The sequence below is a fragment of the Macadamia integrifolia genome, unplaced genomic scaffold (assembly GCF_013358625.1).
Source record: "Macadamia integrifolia cultivar HAES 741 unplaced genomic scaffold, SCU_Mint_v3 scaffold31, whole genome shotgun sequence".
Taxonomy (NCBI): Eukaryota; Viridiplantae; Streptophyta; class Magnoliopsida; order Proteales; family Proteaceae; genus Macadamia; species Macadamia integrifolia.
In genome coordinates, this window is record NW_024869204.1 from 348,217 (window position 1) to 366,419 (window position 18,203).

The 18,203-nt window shown below is 43.1% G+C and overlaps 1 long non-coding RNA gene across 1 annotated transcript; it reads left to right on the forward strand.

The window, feature by feature from the left end:
* The first annotated feature begins 14,310 nt into the window (after positions 1-14,310).
* Positions 14,311-16,731, forward strand: LOC122067745. Its single transcript, XR_006136860.1, has 2 exons — positions 14,311-14,615; positions 16,526-16,731. It is a non-coding gene; the product is annotated as an uncharacterized LOC122067745 (long non-coding RNA).
* The last annotated feature ends 1,472 nt before the right edge of the window (positions 16,732-18,203 follow it).

The following is an 18,203-nucleotide window of genomic DNA, read 5'->3' on the forward strand; positions in this document are numbered from 1 at the left end:
CCCCCTTCTGAAAAATTTCATCCTCGAAATTGCGTACCTGGTTGATAAAAAAGATGAGGGTACTTGGCTCGCATTTCTTCTTCTACCTCCCAAGATGCTTCTTCAAGTGAATGATCAGCCCATCGCACCTTTACATAAGAAATGGAGCGGTTGCGAAGGGTTTTCACCTTCCGGTCCAAGATTTCAGCTGGCTGTTCTGGGTAGGTCATATCAGTTTCTAGGTACTCTGGTTCCACGGGTAGTACATGAGATGGATCATGCACATACTTCTTCAGCATGGATACATGGAATACATTGTGAACATCCCCAAGCGAAGGTGGCAGAGCAAGCATGTAGGCTACTGAGCCAACCCGGGATAAAATGGTCCCATGTATCTTGGGCTCAACTTCCCCTTTCTGTGAAACCTTTGCAAACCTTTAGTAGGAGAGATCTTGAGAAATACCTTTTCTCCTGGCTGAAATTCAATCTCCTTCCTGCGGGTGTCCGCATACCTCTTTTGACGGGACTGGGCTGCTTTAATCCGTTCTCTAATAACGTCGACTTTGTCACAAGTCATTTGTATCATCTCAGGTCCTAACATTCGACGTTCACCTACCTCATCCCAATACAAAGGAGTTCTGCACTTTCTGCCATATAACGCCTCATATGGAGCCATCCCAATTGTGGCTTGGTAACTGTTGTTATATGCAAACTCCATAAGAGGTATATATTCTTCCCAACTGCCACTCATCTCCATTGCACATGCCCTGAGCATGTCTTCTAATATCTGTATGGTTCGCTCCGACTGACCATCCGTCTGTGGGTGAAAAGCTGTACTCAAATTCAGCTGTGATCCCAAGGCACGCTGTAAGCTCTTCCAAAACCTGGAAGTGAACCTCGGGTCCCTATCTGAAACAATGCTCACTGGCAGTCCATGTAAGCGCACTATGTTGTCCATGTAAAGTTGTGCTAGTTTGGTCATGGAGAACTTGGTCTTGATAGGAATGAAATGAGCAGTCTTGGTAAGCCGATCCACAATCACCCATATCGCATCCATTCCCTTAGGTGTACATGGTAGTCCGGTGACGAAGTCCATTGTAATCCTTTCCCACTTCCATTCTGGTACTGGGAGTGGCTGAAGGGTACCATAAGGTCGATGCCTCTCAGCTTTCACCTTCTGGCAGGTAAGACAAGTTGCTACATACAAAGCTATGGTGACTTTCATGCTCGGCCACCAATAACTCTGTTTGAGGTCTTTGTACATTTTGGTACTTCCTGGGTGAAGTGAGTACTCGGAGCTATGTGCTTCTCTCACTATCTTATCTTGTATATCCAAATCATCGGGTACACACAATCTGTCTCAAAACATCAATGCCCCATCACTGGCTATGGTAAAATCTGGGTCGTTCATTGTTTGGTCTTGAACCTTAACTCTAATCCGCTGCAATTCAGGATCCAAAGGTTGCTTCATTATCACCTCTTGCCTAATTGCCAGATGCACCTGTAGAGCCGACAAGGATACCGACAACCTCTTAAGGTTTTCTGGTTGAGGTTCAAGCTCTAAGGTTGCCCCTTCATACAAGAGGGTTTCATCCATTAGCATCGCCTCTTGCACGAGTGGTGAGCTGACTGCTAAGTATGAGAGCGACACAGTCTGTGTCTTCCGACTCAATGCATCTGCCACTACATTAGCCTTGCCGGGATGATACTGAATATCGCAGTCATAATCCTTCATGAGTTCAAGCCATCTTCTCTGTCTCATATTCAAATCTTTCTGGGTGAAGAAGTATTTCAGGCTTTTGTGGTCACTGTATATCTCACACTTCTCCCCATACAAATAATGTCGCCAGATCTTAAGGGCAAAATGACTGCAGCTAGTTCCAAGTCATGAGTGGGGTAATTCTTCTCATATTCCTTTAGTTGTCGGGATGCATACGCTATTACCTTCCCCCGTTGCATGAGAACACCACCCAAACCAACTTTGGACGCATCGGTGTAGACTGTCATTCCACCTGTGCCCTCAGGAATAGTCAGCACAGGGGCAGTCACCAACCTTTCTTTCAATTCCTGGAAGCTCTTCTCACATTCCTCTGCCCAGTCGAACTTCACACCCTTTTTAGTCAACTTGGTCATTGGTGCTGAGATCCGAGCAAAATTCTCGATGAAACGGTGGTAGTATCCAACCAAACCCAAGAAGCTTCTAATTTCAGTAACATTCTTGGGGCTTTCCCATTCCACTACTGCTTTCACCTTAGCAGGATCTACTTCGATTCCGGCTTTAGACACTACGTGCCCCAGGAATCCAACTTGTTCAAGCCAGAATTCACACTTGCTGTACTTGGCAAACAACTGTTGATCTCTCAACCTCTGTAACACCATTCTCAAGTGTTGAGTGTGCTCCTCCTCGGTCTTGGAGTAGATCAAGATATCATCAATAAAAACAATTACCCATTTGTCGAGCACATCCTGAAATACTCGATTCATTAGATCCATGAATGCTGCCGGCGCATTGGTTAACCCGAAGGACAACACTAGGAACTCATAATGACCGTATCGAGTCCTAAATGCTGTTTTGGGTATATCACTACTCTTTATCTTGAGCTGATAATAGCCGGACCGAAGGTCTATCTTCGAAAATACCCTGGCTCCTTGCAACTGATCAAATAAATCATCAATGCGTGGCAATGGATACCGGTTCTTAATGGTTAGCTTATTCAACTCCCGGTAATCTATGCACATACGCAAACTACCATCCTTCTTCTTGACAAACAACACCGGGGCACCCCAAGGTGAAACACTTGGGCGAATAAACCCCTTTTCCAATAGTTCCTGCAACTGCATCTGCAACTCCTTCAATTCAGCTGGTGCCATCCTGTATGGAGCCTTAGATACTGGAGCTGCTCCAGGAGTCAAGTCTATGGCAAACTCCAACTCCCTATCAGGTGGTAAATGCATCAGATCATCTGGGAAAACATCAGGAAACTCTTTAACCACCTTTACTTCTTCTAGAGGTGTAATTCTTGCATCAACATCGAGTACCGAGGCTATGAAACCCTGACATCCACTTTCTAGCAATTTTACCGCTTGAAGAGCGGAGACAAGGACCTTCCTCACCCTTTTCATCGTATCTGCCCGGTATATCCACTCTTTCCCTTCTTCATCTGTTACCTTAATCAGCCTTTCCGCACATATCACATTAGCTCGATGAGTCGACAACCAATCCATACCCAATATAACATCAAAGTTCTGCATATTGAATTTAATAAGTTGTGCATCAAAGTTCTTCCTACTAATCTCCACCGGGCACGGCCCATACACTTCCTTCAACTGTGCAATTTTACCAGTAGGCATACTAACAATCATTCCATGGTCTAGGATCCTGGGTGACATCCCAAGTTTCCCTACAAATCTCTTAGATGCGAATGAATGAGTAGCTCCTGAATCAAATAAGACATAGGCTGGTATGCCCGATATGGGTAGGATACCTAGTATAACAATGTATATAATTTCAGCAGGTCATCAATATTAATCATAATGAACTTCTTAATTTAAAATGTACCTGCTACAACTTCTGTACTAGCCTCAGCTTCCTCGGCTGATAGGGCATACATCCTTCCCTGCGGTTGATTGCCTCGAGGTAAGGGAGGTCGGTACGCAGAGGGCTGACTGGAGGGCAAGGCTGGTCGGCTTGGAGCTGTAGGTGCCACACTAGTGTTCGGGGGAAAAGAGGTAGAACCCGAACCACCAACTGGCCTAGGAGGGTAGCCAGGTGGCCTATAGGGCTGCCTATACATAGGCCCAGAACTGTATGATCCGCGGTAAGCCTTGGAGGAATTTCCCCCATCTGGGAATGGATTTGTTCTCTTCCACAGTCCAGGAGTGAGGGACTGTTCACCCTTCTGCTTATCTTCCATTGTTTTGGCCTTCTGTACAATCTGGCCATATTCGGTCAAATCCAAGACTTCAAGCACAGACCCAATAGATGCTTTTAGGCCTTTTAGGAATCTTGCTGCCTTCTCTTCAGCTGTTCGCATATGCCTTGGGGCAAAATGGAACAAACTTTCGAATTGTTGCTGATACTCAAGGATAGTCTTACCTCCTTGAGTTATGGCCATGAACTCAGTCTCCTTTCGGTCTCTGAAACTGCGCGGATAGTGGTTGTCCAAGAACAACTCTTTGAACTGCTCCCAAGTAGGTTCTGGATGAGCAGCCATCAATATAGGCTTGGAGGCTTGCCACCAAGAATTTGCCTCTTTCTTGAGTTGCAACCCAGCACAAATAAGTTTCTGGGCATCCGTGCACTCAAGCACCTCAAATATCTTCTCTAATTCTTGGATCCATTGATCCGGTTCCAGAGGATCACTCCCCACCTTAGAGAAGACCGGTGGTAAGTTCCTCTTGAATGATTCCACTACCCTTGACGTATTACTCGTCGCCGGGAAGTTAGGAGCATAGACAGGATAGTAGGGGTACGGAGGAGGCATCCCATGCTGAGGAATACCGAATGGTGGGTTTGGAGGTGTACCCACCACTTGCGGTCCCGTTCCCGACCCTACAGGTGGGTCCTGCGGAGTGAGTACCCGGGGAGGTTGAACCGGTTGAGAAAAATCCAACTGTTGCTGGATGGCAGTCATAAATGCTTGCTGTTGCTGAAGCATTTGTTGCTGGAAAGCTTGTTGGGACTGCTGGATTATTGTAGCAACATCTCCCGGTGTAATGACCGGTGGAGGGTCTGGGAGTGCAGTCATAGGTGGGTCCCCATGTGCCCCACCCTGACCAAGGGTCTCTGGAGGTAGTGGAGGTGAGGTATGCCCCACAGAACGGGACCCCCTAGGATTTTGTGGTTGACCGACCCGACGAGGACCCCGCGAGGTACCTCGGGCATTACTACCGGATCTAGTACGTACCATCGTATCCTGGTACCTGGAACACATCACACACCATATTGATTAAACACCATAGAATTGATTTAGGCACACAATCATATGCCATTACATGAGGTGTTGTAGTGTATGATAGCCTGTAAATAATCATAGCTCAATTCCATGATACAGGCAAAGTCCACAACAGACATGCTAATGGTCCCACTTGACCATAGCATACTAATCATAGGAATACATCCAATAGTGAAAATCAATGTAATCATGCTAGGAGGTGAGAAGGGAAAAAGAAAAGGAGGAAAATTTTCAAATTTTCAAAATTCTACCCAACTGCCATAACCGGTGGGATGAACCGGCGGGTAGGAGCCCGCCGATTATACCCGCCGGTCTTGCCCGTGTTAAAACACGAACAGGGCCCTACAGGCCCTGTTCAGTCTTGTCTCTTTCCCCATCTCCTTTCTCTCTCTTCCTTTCTCTTTTGGCCGATCTTGGAGGTCTCCTTGGCGCTTCTACTCGCGAGTTTACTCACCCACTCGGCACTTTTAGAGGAGAGTCAACTCATCTTCATTCAAGTAAGTTCCTCCTTCTTCCTTTCTCAGAAATTCCATTTGTATAGAATGCATGAATAGGGTTTACTTTCTAGGCTTCCTTTCCATGTTTTTCTCCATAGAATAGTATCACCATGTGATTGTGAAGCTTTTACTGTAGTCATTCGTAGTTTATAGGAATTTCATCCCTTCATTTGGAGAAAACCCCAATCTGTGCCCTAGGTTTCCAAATTTTGGGGTTTCTTAAATTTTTGATCCTTTTCTCCAATTGATGGTTCCTTTGTAGTACATTCCACTTGTTTTATGCTTAATATGCTTTAGATTGCATGAATCATCCATTATGCTTGGAATCCCCATGTTTTCCCATGAAAATCCCTATTTTTGGCATTGATTTCCTTGATTTTCATTCATACTTGTATTCATAGAACTCCATAGTCTATTTGGGTATGTTCCTGCACTTTCATGATCCCGTTACTACGGCATTTTGCTCTAGACCTAGGGTTTCAAGCTATTCTCCATTATGTTCGAATTTGCACAATGGACTTGAATTCCCTCCTTCTATTTATGCTTATTGCTTTTGCTGTCATCCTGCTGTTTTGGCATGTTTCTATGCGTTGTCAACTACCGTGCGTCATGTCATAGGTTTCCTATCGTTCCTTAGATTGTTGCCGTTTCCGTTTTGCATGAATTGGTTTTGGATTTCCCCTTCTTAATGCTGCTGTCTTTTTCTTGCTGTACTAATCCCTACTTCCTTTTCTTATTGCCAGGATGTCGTCACGCACCGGCAAAGGACCATCTTCCTCTGGCGTTCGACGCAAGACCACCGCTTCTAAGCGGAAGAGTGCGGAGACCAGCTCTTCAGCTCCTCGCACAGGGAGACCTGCACCTGCCCAGTCTGACCCTACAGACTATGATGAGGAGCACTTCCTCAGTGCAGAGGCCGCAGCCAACTGGCCCAACTTCCTGAAGGGGTCAGTGTTGATGGAGAAGACCGTGGTAGTCGAGGACTTCCACAAGGCCAGGCTTCAGGAGAGGTTCTCAGCATTGGGCTGGGACTCTATTCTTCAGGTGGACCGACCATGCTACGAGCAGCTCGTCCGTCGGTTCTACTGTAACTTGGAGGTGTCGTATCCGTACGGGGAGTTCACCATCAGCAGCTTGGTGAAGGGAGTGGATATCCAGCTGACGGTAGGCACCTTGGCCAGTATATTGGGTATATCGGCGGCGGGACACCGATACTACAGTCCCCCCAGGGGTAGGCCTCAGGGACCGTTCATGAGCATGGAGACACCGGACTTCATCTACGAGACCATCTGCGGCAGCAGCAGTCGACCGGAGTCCGAGACATCCTTCTACCCTGAGGTTCGTCTATTCGCCCGGTTGATCCAGTTTAACCTGCTCCCCAGAGGAGGTCATCGGAACCAGGTGGGTTTCATGGCGGCTTTCATTGCCTTTTGCATCTTCACGGCCGCAGAGGGAGGCGGCGAGCACTTGTGCCTTCCCTATATCATTCTCCGAATGATGGAGCACCACACTTCCCACCCAGAGGATGGAGGATTCCCTTACGGCAGGATCCTCACTAGGATCTTCGAGTTCTTCGGGGTGGATCTGAGCGGTGAGGAGGGGAAGACTCCGGCTGATAGGTTCGACCGGAGAAATCTCTTGAAGATGGGTCTTCAGACCCTCATGGATTCACCTCCTAGATCAGGAACTCAGAGAGGTAGGGGTAGGAGGGCTGCCCCTATGGAGGATGTCATCATGGAGGAGGAGTCCAGTGAGGAGGATGAGGACTACGTTCCTCAGGACGAGGAGGAGGATCTGATGGGTGGCAGCATCCCTGAGGAGGTGCCTCAGGAGTCGAGAGGTCCTGGCCCTAGTTCTCCCAGAGCTACAGCCCCACCACCTGGGAGTGGTGCCTACGACTACGAGGGCCAGGACAGCCTCCATGCGGGCTTTGCAGGATGGCCAGGTTCAGATACTGAGGCGGCTGGATGAGATTGTCTCCAGGCAGGCCACCTTGGAGGATTCCTTCCTTAGGCTGGGTCAGGACTTGAACACCAGGGCCACCGCTATCTCAGCAGACTATGGCCGACTTCGGAGGGAGGTACGGGTGGTGAACGCGAGGTTCGATTATTACGATCACCGCTTCGACGTCAACTCCAGGCCTCCGACGAACGTGGTGATCATCGACAACGATGACAATGACCAGTGAGGGCTTGGCTTCCCCACCCAGCTGTTCATCCATTTTCTCTTTTTGTAAACATTGTATATTTATTCATTTATTCTCCCTTCCTTGTATTTGCAATGTAACTGGATTCATTTATGGAATAAAATATCTTTCGATAGTGGATTATTTTGTGGGGTTTTCATATGTGGAGTATTTATGTGATTTTGTTGTGATGTGATTGATTTTTTTATTTTTTCCTATCTGTGCTCTTTGTTATATTATTATCTGTTGTTTATCAGGTTTTGTGTAAAATTTTTTGGAAATCCCATTTTACGCCGTTATGCTGCCGAAATCTCGTCGAAATAGTACTTTATAGGCTATAGTTCCAATCTAATTACCTTTTATCTACACTCACGCATGCCATGGATGCAACTTATAACATAACCTCATTTTATACTTTCTTTCTTTGACTTTTAATCTTTAAGCTTTTATCTTTACCCAACCCCATTTTCCTATTATAGAGTCTACGGGATTCTAATGGTATGCTGTGAGTGGAGCAGAGCATCACGCTCTGATACCACCGTTTGTCACACCCCGTTCACACTGAACCGGAGCGGTGACCGAGTTAACACCGGTTAACCCAAACCTGCCAGGATCATCAGATACTGTATTCCACCACAGCATACACACACTAACATAAGTTCATCAGATCAGCGGTAGACTAAGTTTTACCTGTGAATAATTCCCATATACTTGATACCCGAATTGTGATACAATAATTATATACATTTGGGCCCGAAGGCATGATATATACACAAAAAGAATAAAATTCAAATATCAAGTATATACAGGAAATCATCAAAAAATCATCAGAGTACACAGCTCGGCTCGGTTTCAAGGCTGGAGCTCAGCTCGGCATCAGGGGTTGTGCCCAGCTCGGCATCATATAGAAGAGCTCAGCTCGGCCTCAGAAGTGGAGCTCAGCACGGCCTCAAGTGGAGCACAGCTGCTGACCTGGCAGCACAGCTCTCACATGAGCAGTCTACGCCGTGCTCAAACTCCTCAGGGGTCCACCAGTCCTCTTCAGGAAACTCGACTGTGGGACCCACCCCATGCTCCTCAGATGTATGACCTGCAAAATCATCTAAAAAGGGGTGTACACGTGGAATGAGCTCACTAGCCCAGTAAGTAGAGAGGTGGACCACACACAACAGTCCACACATCACAACACATCATATGCACTACATGCCATGCAATTCATTTTAAATTCACATCCACCTAAACAACATTACTAAGTCTTTGGTTTAAGTGCTACTACAACCACAGTGCGCGTATACTCCGGGTACGAGCCGCGAACTCCCTCCCGCGATACGCCCATAGGGCTGTTGGAGAAGGCCCACCGTGAGTACTCGGAAAAGTAAAGACAATGCCGTCCACCGGCTCTCAACAGAAATGTAAATAACTGAAATAAAGGTGCTGACTCCAGCAATTTAAAAGCAGTACGATTGGCCCTCTTGAATGTACCACCGGGGTTGCCGACTGTCCTACATGACTCGCCGGGCGTAATGCCTAACCGCCACAGTGTCCGACAACCGCGACCCTTGCTTCCCCCCAAATGGCAACCCAACACCTTAACCCCTGTTGGGAAGGGTCGTAGCACGGGATGGTGAGAATCCTAATACCGCATGCTCCTATATGACAATAGTACGACTGCATAGTGCCTCCGTGTCCCATGCCACGGACCACGGCATCTAGTCTATCAATGCATTATGCACCATGATGTCCACATTCAACATATAAACATCTCATTCAATTGGCATTTGAAAAGTAAACATAGCATATATGCACATCAATGAGTGGAATGACTAATCTATATAGCATATTCATGATGACATGACTAGATTAGATATAGTTATATGAATGCCAAAAAAATGCCTTGAAATAAGGCCAAACGTCCTCTCTCCACTTACCTATTGCGTACAAGGACTCCCGTTCGGTACGGGTGAGATCCAAAGCGAATCGGGTAGGGTTTGGTGAACCTAACAAAATTGAGAGGGGTTAGTACTTCACCATTTTAGAATCAAAATTAATGAAATCCGATGTTAAAATCGTGTTTAGAACGTCAAAAGAAGGTCACACGTCCGATTTGGGTTCGATCGGACCTAAGGATCACCTTCGGGGCCAAACAGGTGGGTAAGATAGGTGGGCTGTCTACCCACCGGTTATACCCACTGGTTATGACCTACCCGCCGATTATACCCGCCGGTTGTACCCGTCGGTTTGGCCAGGGACCTCTGCCTTCTCAGGTGGGTACTCTCAGGCGGGTAGGTACCCGCCGGTTGTACCCACCGGTTTTGGCCGGAATGACTCTGTCTCTTCTCCATTTTCTCCATCCTTTGGGGAATCAAATGGGGCTTTCCCCCACCCATTCTTCACACCTTTGAAGTTCTATAGGATGGTTCTAACCTAGATCTAGGTTAGATTCAAGTGAGGGAAACCATCTTACCTTCTTTGCCCAAAAATGACTTCAAACCCTTCAAATCACTTCCAACTCACAATGCTTCTTCTACCTTGTCAATATCTCTTCAAATCCTTCAAGATCAACACATAAATCATCTATTAAACCTTAGATTCATCATTTCAAAGGGTATTTACAAGATCTCAAGAAACCATACTCGAATCAAGGGTTTAAAGCTTGGGTATGGTGAATGTTCATAAAACCCAACTTTTCTTACCTCCAACTGTAGATCTAGAGTCGAAGATTACTCTCCCGGCACCGGAATGGCAAGATCTAGCTTCGGCACCACTGAAATCCTTCCTTTCTTCCTCTTCCTTTCTTCTTCCCTTTCTTTTCTCTCTCCTCTTTACTTTTCTCACCAAACGTACGAGGGTAATAAATGGAAAGAAAAGGAATCATAAAGCTTTATATACTATTCCTACTTAAGTGAATAGTGTTGGATGGGTCACTCAGGTGGGTGGGTGTACCCACCTGTTATACCCGCCTGAGAGCCAAAACTTGGGATTTTGACCGGGTTCGGACCTCGGCGCGAACCCCACCCCAAGCATACGATGTAGCATACGTATATACCTTAAAATACGGATATAATACTTGTTTTATCCATACATAGTCTTATGGTAGGTGCACGTACACGGTTTGGGCACTCCCGTCTCTTCTGGCACTGGCTCGGACTTGTCGGGCCAGCCGGTGTTTAAGGTCACCCGTGCCATCATAGCCCATAAGGAGCCCGCTCTAATATCCTCTGGCTCGGTTCCTGCATGGTTAAACCGGTTCAATCGCGAAATCAGACCGGGTTTAAGAAGTGGGATATTACACTCAGAGTGTCGACTTGGGATATCTATAAGTCTAGAGTGATAGTCACTCTCCATAAATCCCATCATAGAATGAAAAGTGGGGCATCTGGATTATAGAAACAAGAAACATATAAGATAAGGAATAACATACTAAGTAAAAGTAACATGTAAGTCTTAATTGAATTAAGGAGTAAATGTACCTCAGTCTAAGTGGTAGGATGGGTAGGATCGGGAGTAGTCTGGAAGTGAGTTTGAGAAGGCGTGTGACCAGTATGGTGAGTCTCCTCCATAGCAGGAACAGTGCCGTGGGTAGTCTCCTTGTGAATACGTGGAAGCTGGATCCCTAGACCCTCAATCTCCTCCACTGTGAACCTAAGGCCCATATCTACATCATTGATATGGAACTCTAGGAAAGGATCCACATGCTTCTCTCTAAATTGTACCCCCTCATCATGATGCTCATCTTTGAGCTGTGTCTCCTCCTCCACATGATGCTCATCCTCACTCCTATGCACATCATTCTCATGCTCCTCTAAGTCATCCTCAGCTGTAGGTGCCTCATCCCGATCACTCCCTACATACTTATGCAACTGCATCTTCTCTAGGATAGCTCTATCAAAGGGAATGGCATGGGTATCCATTTTCTCCTCACCCTCTAGACATGTTCCCGTATGTCTGAACACTTTAGTTAGAACCTTACCACATCAACCAGACATAAGCATGGGACATCATATGCCTTAACATCAGGTAAGGTAAACTAATCCTCTCTCTTATATAAAGACAGAAGGCCGTGTATGCTTGCATTAATGATACCTCGGTAAAGTGGCCATGGATAGGAAGAAGATTGTATTACACAATCCTACACAATACTCTAGGTGAAGATCTCCAATTTGCAATTTTGGCCCAATTTGCTTCACCACCCACAGTGACATTGGCCTTCAATAGATTTTGAAGAAACTTATGGAAGAAGTCCAGGGAGGGCAATAGATTTTTCTACCCATAGATGAAACCCCAATGATTTGTCCAAATTCCATCGAGGTAATGGAGATGTCTTAATCAGCCACATGGCTAGTAATCTTCTACTCCGCAGTGCTAAGATGTTTTCTAGTAAGATTACAATAAAAGGCACGGATTTGTCATGGGTAGACCTCTTCTTTCACCCTCAACATTGCTTCCTAACCCAAGGCTTCAAATATTTTATGCATCCGAAAGGCTCAAAGGTCATGTGTTACAATGGGTCGCTCTATGATGATGGCCTTTGACATGAAATGAACCCAATTATCTTGGTCCGAAGGAGTTCAAAACCAAATAGTATCATACCCTTCATTCCTTGCCATATGCCCCAATGGAATGGTAGCAACTTTGCTTCTAGTGTATCTTAGGGAAGCCATGAGTGCTACATCATAAAAGGCATAATTTCAAGTAAGGGTAAAAGGGCAAATGAAAAATGTGCTATCAAACCTAGAACACATAGCTAAGGAAGAGAATGACAGAAAGAAGAGAAGAAAATTTCACAAAAGAAGAAGAAAACAGAGAAATGAAACCTAGGTAAGAAAATTTCACAAAAGAAGAAGAAAACAAAGAAATGAAACCAGGTTAGGTTATGTTCAAAGAAATTGAAATATTGACCTAGAATGAATAAATTGAAGAGAATGCATATACCTGGAATGATTTAGAGCAAGGAAAATGATAGAAAGTAGTGAGTAGAAGCTTAGAAATGAGTTTGGTCGCAGACCGGTACTGTTGGAGGGAAAAGTGACCAAAATAGAGTAAAATAAAAGGATCTCGGGTACTGTTTGAAAAGTATAGATTTTAGAGAACCGGCCGGCCTGTCGTGGAACCTCTCCTATCGGTTTGGTCAAATGAGGTTTTGCTGGCTGGACTTTCACGAGGGAGGTCAGTGTGGTATTAATGAAAGTTAGAGGACCATGTTTTGAGTATTTATCATTAGAAATGGAGCGATAAAAAAATAATAATAAATGTATGGAAAGACATATTTACCATGAGGTCATGGGATTTAGAAAGGATAAATAAAGAAATGATGTTAAGTAGGAATCAAGAAGGTGGAGGTAAATAGGAATTTAGAAAGTGAAGAAAATATGAAGTGGTTCAGTACTGATAAAGTAGGTGAAGACTTAATAAGATGAAAATTCGATAAGATTTGGATTGGATAAAGATGAAAAATGATAATGTGTAATTAAACCTATAAAAAGATGGCAAAATATGTGGATAATGACTTAAGTAATCCTCAATAAGTGGAGATTAGATTTATTTATTTTTCTAGATCCTTATAGTGGAAGCTATTATGTGGTTGAGGATGGATCTAGTAATAAATGAAAGCAGAAAGTGGGACACAATAACAAGTCTATATATAGAGATACGACTACAGATTTTGCTTTTGTGGTGGAATGTGACGCCTGAGATCCTAGATGAAACATGATGACAATTATAAATAATAATAATAATAATAATAATAATAATAATAATAATAATAGCATACAAGGGTTGAAGACAAAATATCTTAGAGTTTGATGATTTTGTGGAAACATATGAACTTGCCTATAGGAAATGGAGATCAGAAGTGACATAAGAAGGTTAATCACACTTTATGCGGAGATATTTGAATCCTAGAAATATGAAATTATTAAAACTCAAGAATTTACAGTCATGAGAAATGAATTGGACAGATGAGTAAATTACATTGATGACTAAAGTGTTTTGACAAAAGTAACGAGATGGAAAGTGATAGCTCTTGATTTTGGTGAGAAATCAAAGGATGAGTGAATGATAAAAATGAAGATGAAGAAGTAAGATAACTTGTTCTGAGAACTAGCCACCTCACAATTTTTTAGGACAAAATTTTTAAGGAGGGGAGAAATTGTAACACCCTGAGTTTGGAACCCCAGCCTTAGAAATAGAAGTTTATGGAGAAGGGTACATGGTGGAAAGGATTTATAATCAATTGTATAGAAGGAAGTAAAGGGAGGAAAGGGTACCTTACTGTGGTATAGGGATAGATGCCCACAAGACTGAAAAAGGTTCCCACATAAGGTGGGGTACCTTAGCTAGAAGACTGGTGGACAACAGGGGACCAAAAAGGGCCCAATTGGCTAGAGAGCCTCTAGCCAACCGGCCTGCCTGTTCAGTGCAGAATGCCCAAAGTTGCTGTTTTTCTCCTGTAGGCCCCACTATTTGATAGGGTTTTTCCACCTATCTTCTACTATGATTAGGGGTATGTTTAAGGGTTTTAATGCAGTTGGTCTCATAGTATACCCTAATTTCTATAAAATGTTATTTCAATTTAAAGAGGTAAGAAAAATCTATTTTTATAAAAGTGTTTTTGCCAAACAGACCCTAAGGTCTATTTAGCTTATAGAAGGGGGAAGAGTCGGTTGAGACTCTTATTTTTTCTGTTGCAAACAAAATGAAAACAGAGAAGGGAGAAGAAGAAAGGAAAGAAGAAGGGAAGAAAGAAGGGAGAAAGGGAGTTACTGGACTCCTACAACAGCTGGGCTACTGCCTTGTTGTTGCCACTGATGCTGCCCTCCTTTGAAGCTGTTGGAAGTGTTGTGGTTGCTGTTGTTGCCCTCCTCTGAAGCTGTTGGAAGTGTTGTGGTTGTTGCTGCTCTATGCACCAATAGGTTATCCAAGTACTACTGTTGCTGGGAGATGGAACCAGAACTGCATGGCTGCTGGTACTCATCTGCACACCGAAGAAACATAGAATAGGTAAGAAACTCTTACCCTAAGTTGTGAATTTAACTAAAATAGAAGATAATTAGGGGTAAGGGTAGTATAGAAGTGAAATAAAAAGTAAGGAATTGCTTGTGAAGACTTGACACAGATTCTCATAGCAAAAGCCCTAGCTGTGGACTTCAATTAGGAACCCGAATGGGTATAGGGTTGTCCCACAAACCCTAATTCATAGGGCTTTTCCAAAATAATATTAAGTGAAATTGAAGGTGGGATTAACCTCAACACAGGTCTAATTAAGCCCAGGGATTGTCAGAACAAGAAGCTAAAATGTTGGTGGAAGAAATTGGGTTAAAGTGAAACCCAAGCAACTCAATATAGTGTTCGGAGACCCAAATTGAATTGAAAAATTTACCTGATAGGTGTAGAAACCTTGATTGAAATGGGTAGGATGCCATTTTGAGACTGGAATTGCCAAAACAACTTGGTACTACAAGAACTTGGCTGATAGGCCAAGAATGGCCTATTATTCCAGGCAACCCGGCCAGCCTGTAGGGCCTGACATAATAGGGCTATTAAATGGATTTTGTTAATGAATGGCCTATATATGTGTGTTTGTGTTCTGACTTGCTCAGGACATTTGTATATTGTGTGGCCATGCTTTGTGGGATTAATGAGGGAAAGAAATTTGTAGAAAAGTTGGAGACGGCATGAGGTTGAAATGACCATCATTCAAGTGTTTCCTTGAGCCCCAGGCAACATTTACATGCCTAAGAGGATAAATAAAAATTAAATACCTGTAGGGCTAGCCTAGTAAGCCAAGAATGAGCTTAATGACTATGTGGGTTGGATGAATGCCCTCTAAATTGGATAAGAAATAATTTAGTTGCAGTTGGATCTGAATACAGGATCCCAAATGGAACCTAGGAAGGATAATTTGTAAATAAAGTAAATTGATTTACATGTAACTTGATATGTACACCTGGTGAGGATACGCGAGATTGGAAATTTAGTGAAAGACACCATAATTAGGAATTTTAGGTGAGTGGGTGCTTGATTTCTTTTATGGAGTATTTCTATCTTTTCATTTTTGCATGCTTATGTGATATGTGATGATTGTTATGTTATGATTGTATTTTATATAAACTATATAATTTCACATGATGCATGTTTTACCGATATGGAGGTGATCGTGGTTTTGTGAATGCCTAGTATGATTGCTGTGTGGTGTTGGATGTAATATTGATGGTTTGTGGCACTGTGTGGCCGAGGTTCTATTCGATACCGTGGTCTCAGAGGTCAGTCTTGTAGTTGGGACTACAGATGTATATATGTGGAGATAGATGTAATATTGACGGTCAGTGGCATGGTGTGGCTGAGGTTTTGTCTGGTACCGTGGGCTCAAAGGTCAGTTTTACAGCTATGGCCATAGTTGTATGTGTGGATGTTATGGATGCATGTAGATTGCATATGGTTAGGCTCACATCCCTAATGCTATAATCCCTTGCCAATAGGGGATAAGGTATTGGCTAATCCCACTAGGTGGTATGTCATATAGGACTATTACGCCCGGGTATGACGTACTATATCCAGAGAGGGCACAACATAGTATGACGTACTGTATGTATGGCTATTAGATACATGGGGGACCAAGGCTCTGACCGGGATTGGCTGGCTCCTGCTTGCAATGAGCTTGTATTCCTAAGGCCCAACGTACAGGGTAGGGAATGCCACCTACGTTGCTTATAGCACTTATACCTATAGGTTGAGACTTAGTAATTAGAATATAATAGATAAATAAATGAATCTTGTGGATTCTTGAATATGGAGTATATGGTTTGATATTGTGAGCCTGTGTTGCATTCATGACTTGTATGTGTGTGCTTGCATGCCTCAACCCCTCATTGAGCATGACGTGCTCTCCCCCTGTTGATATCTATTTCTAGATGATGGAACCAAGGCTAAGGAACAAGTGATCATTACAAAGTGAAGCCGTGTACGCGAGATACTTTCTAGCAGGATAGAAACTCTTACTGGTCTGGATTTTTGTAATTAATAATTGTTGTAAGGTTTATGTTATTATTTGTAACATGTGGATTCAATACTTGTGGGCCTGTAATATTTTATATATATCATAGTTAGATGTTCACCACACATAACTTATATTTCTTATGGATTTTATATGCATACACTGATTTAGTTATTGGAAAGAGGTGGGTTTGGTTACTACACTGCATCTAGGATCTTAGGTATTGGCTAGCTGACTGGATTGGAAATTTTAGTGCCGTACACCCATGCCATACGAAGGGCAGGATGTGACATTTTTGGACTAAGATGTCTATTTTACAGAAAATCCTAATTTAAAGATTCCAGTTAGACTAACAAGATTAAGCCATGTTGTGTGAACTAAAGGGTAGCCTTTTAGTTGTTCTTAAGTGCACAAAAGAAGAATACTAAAAAAGTGTAACTTGTAACTCTCAGTGGTAGAAAGTTTTATAACATGTTACTCCCGCACTACTAACACCCGCAATGGACCCTCAAATGCATAGAATAAAATTACCAAAAATTATCGCCATAAAGCTAATCCATTGTACATTAAGCCGAAAGTGTCATGACTAGTGAATGATAAAAATATTTGAAACAATTTTCAAATAATAATGTAATATTATCGAGGCCCTGTAATCCTATCAATTATAGTCTGACAACTCATTCACTTGGATGTTCACCTTTACTAAGGTGCGAAAACTCTATTAAGTGTCACCAAATTCAAGTATACACTCTATAGGGCGAATGTCTAGTATGTGGTCATTTATATCGGTAGACATTAGCCACTAGAATACCACAACAATATAAAAGATACATGCAATAGTAAGTGCCTCTCAGGTACAAGAAAATTAACTACCATAAATTCTCATTACGAAATAATTGGCAGTAAATCAATTTGAAAATTTTTTTTGGATCAATGTTTAGCACAATTAAGTATTCATATTTATATTTTAATTCTAATCTCCATTGAAATATACAATGCAGTAACCTGATGCAAACCCCCAAAGGAGATTTCTGAACTCGAATCAGGAGAAGATAAAATAAGCTTTAAAGAAAACTCAAATCATATACAAAATTTTTCAGAAATGTGACCTTAGTAAAATTGATGCAGCCCAATTGCATCCAAGCTCAACAACTAAGACTTTGCAGAGATTTACCCACATCAAGGCCCAAGTCTACAAAGTATATTTGGCCCTAGACCAAGGTATGACCAAACCCCAACAACATTATGGACTAAGCCATGAAAAAGCACTAAAAACGTTTTCTCAAACAAACTTACCAAATCCACAATCATTGGTTTTAATGAGACTGGTACATTTCGCATCGATAGTCATTTTCTGTAATAATGGACAAGTTGTAAGATAACACCACTTGGCACAATCACAATCGTTGATTTTAATGAGACAACTATAAATATGATGGTAATGGAAACCCTAAATGCACAAATGAATTGAGAATTTATATTGAATGATTAAGAGAAAATCTCTCCTTATAAAAGTTTCATCATTGAAGAAGCTTCTTCCATCAGGCGATGATGGGTTCAAGTGCTGTTTTCATTTAGAGGATTTTACCTTTGTA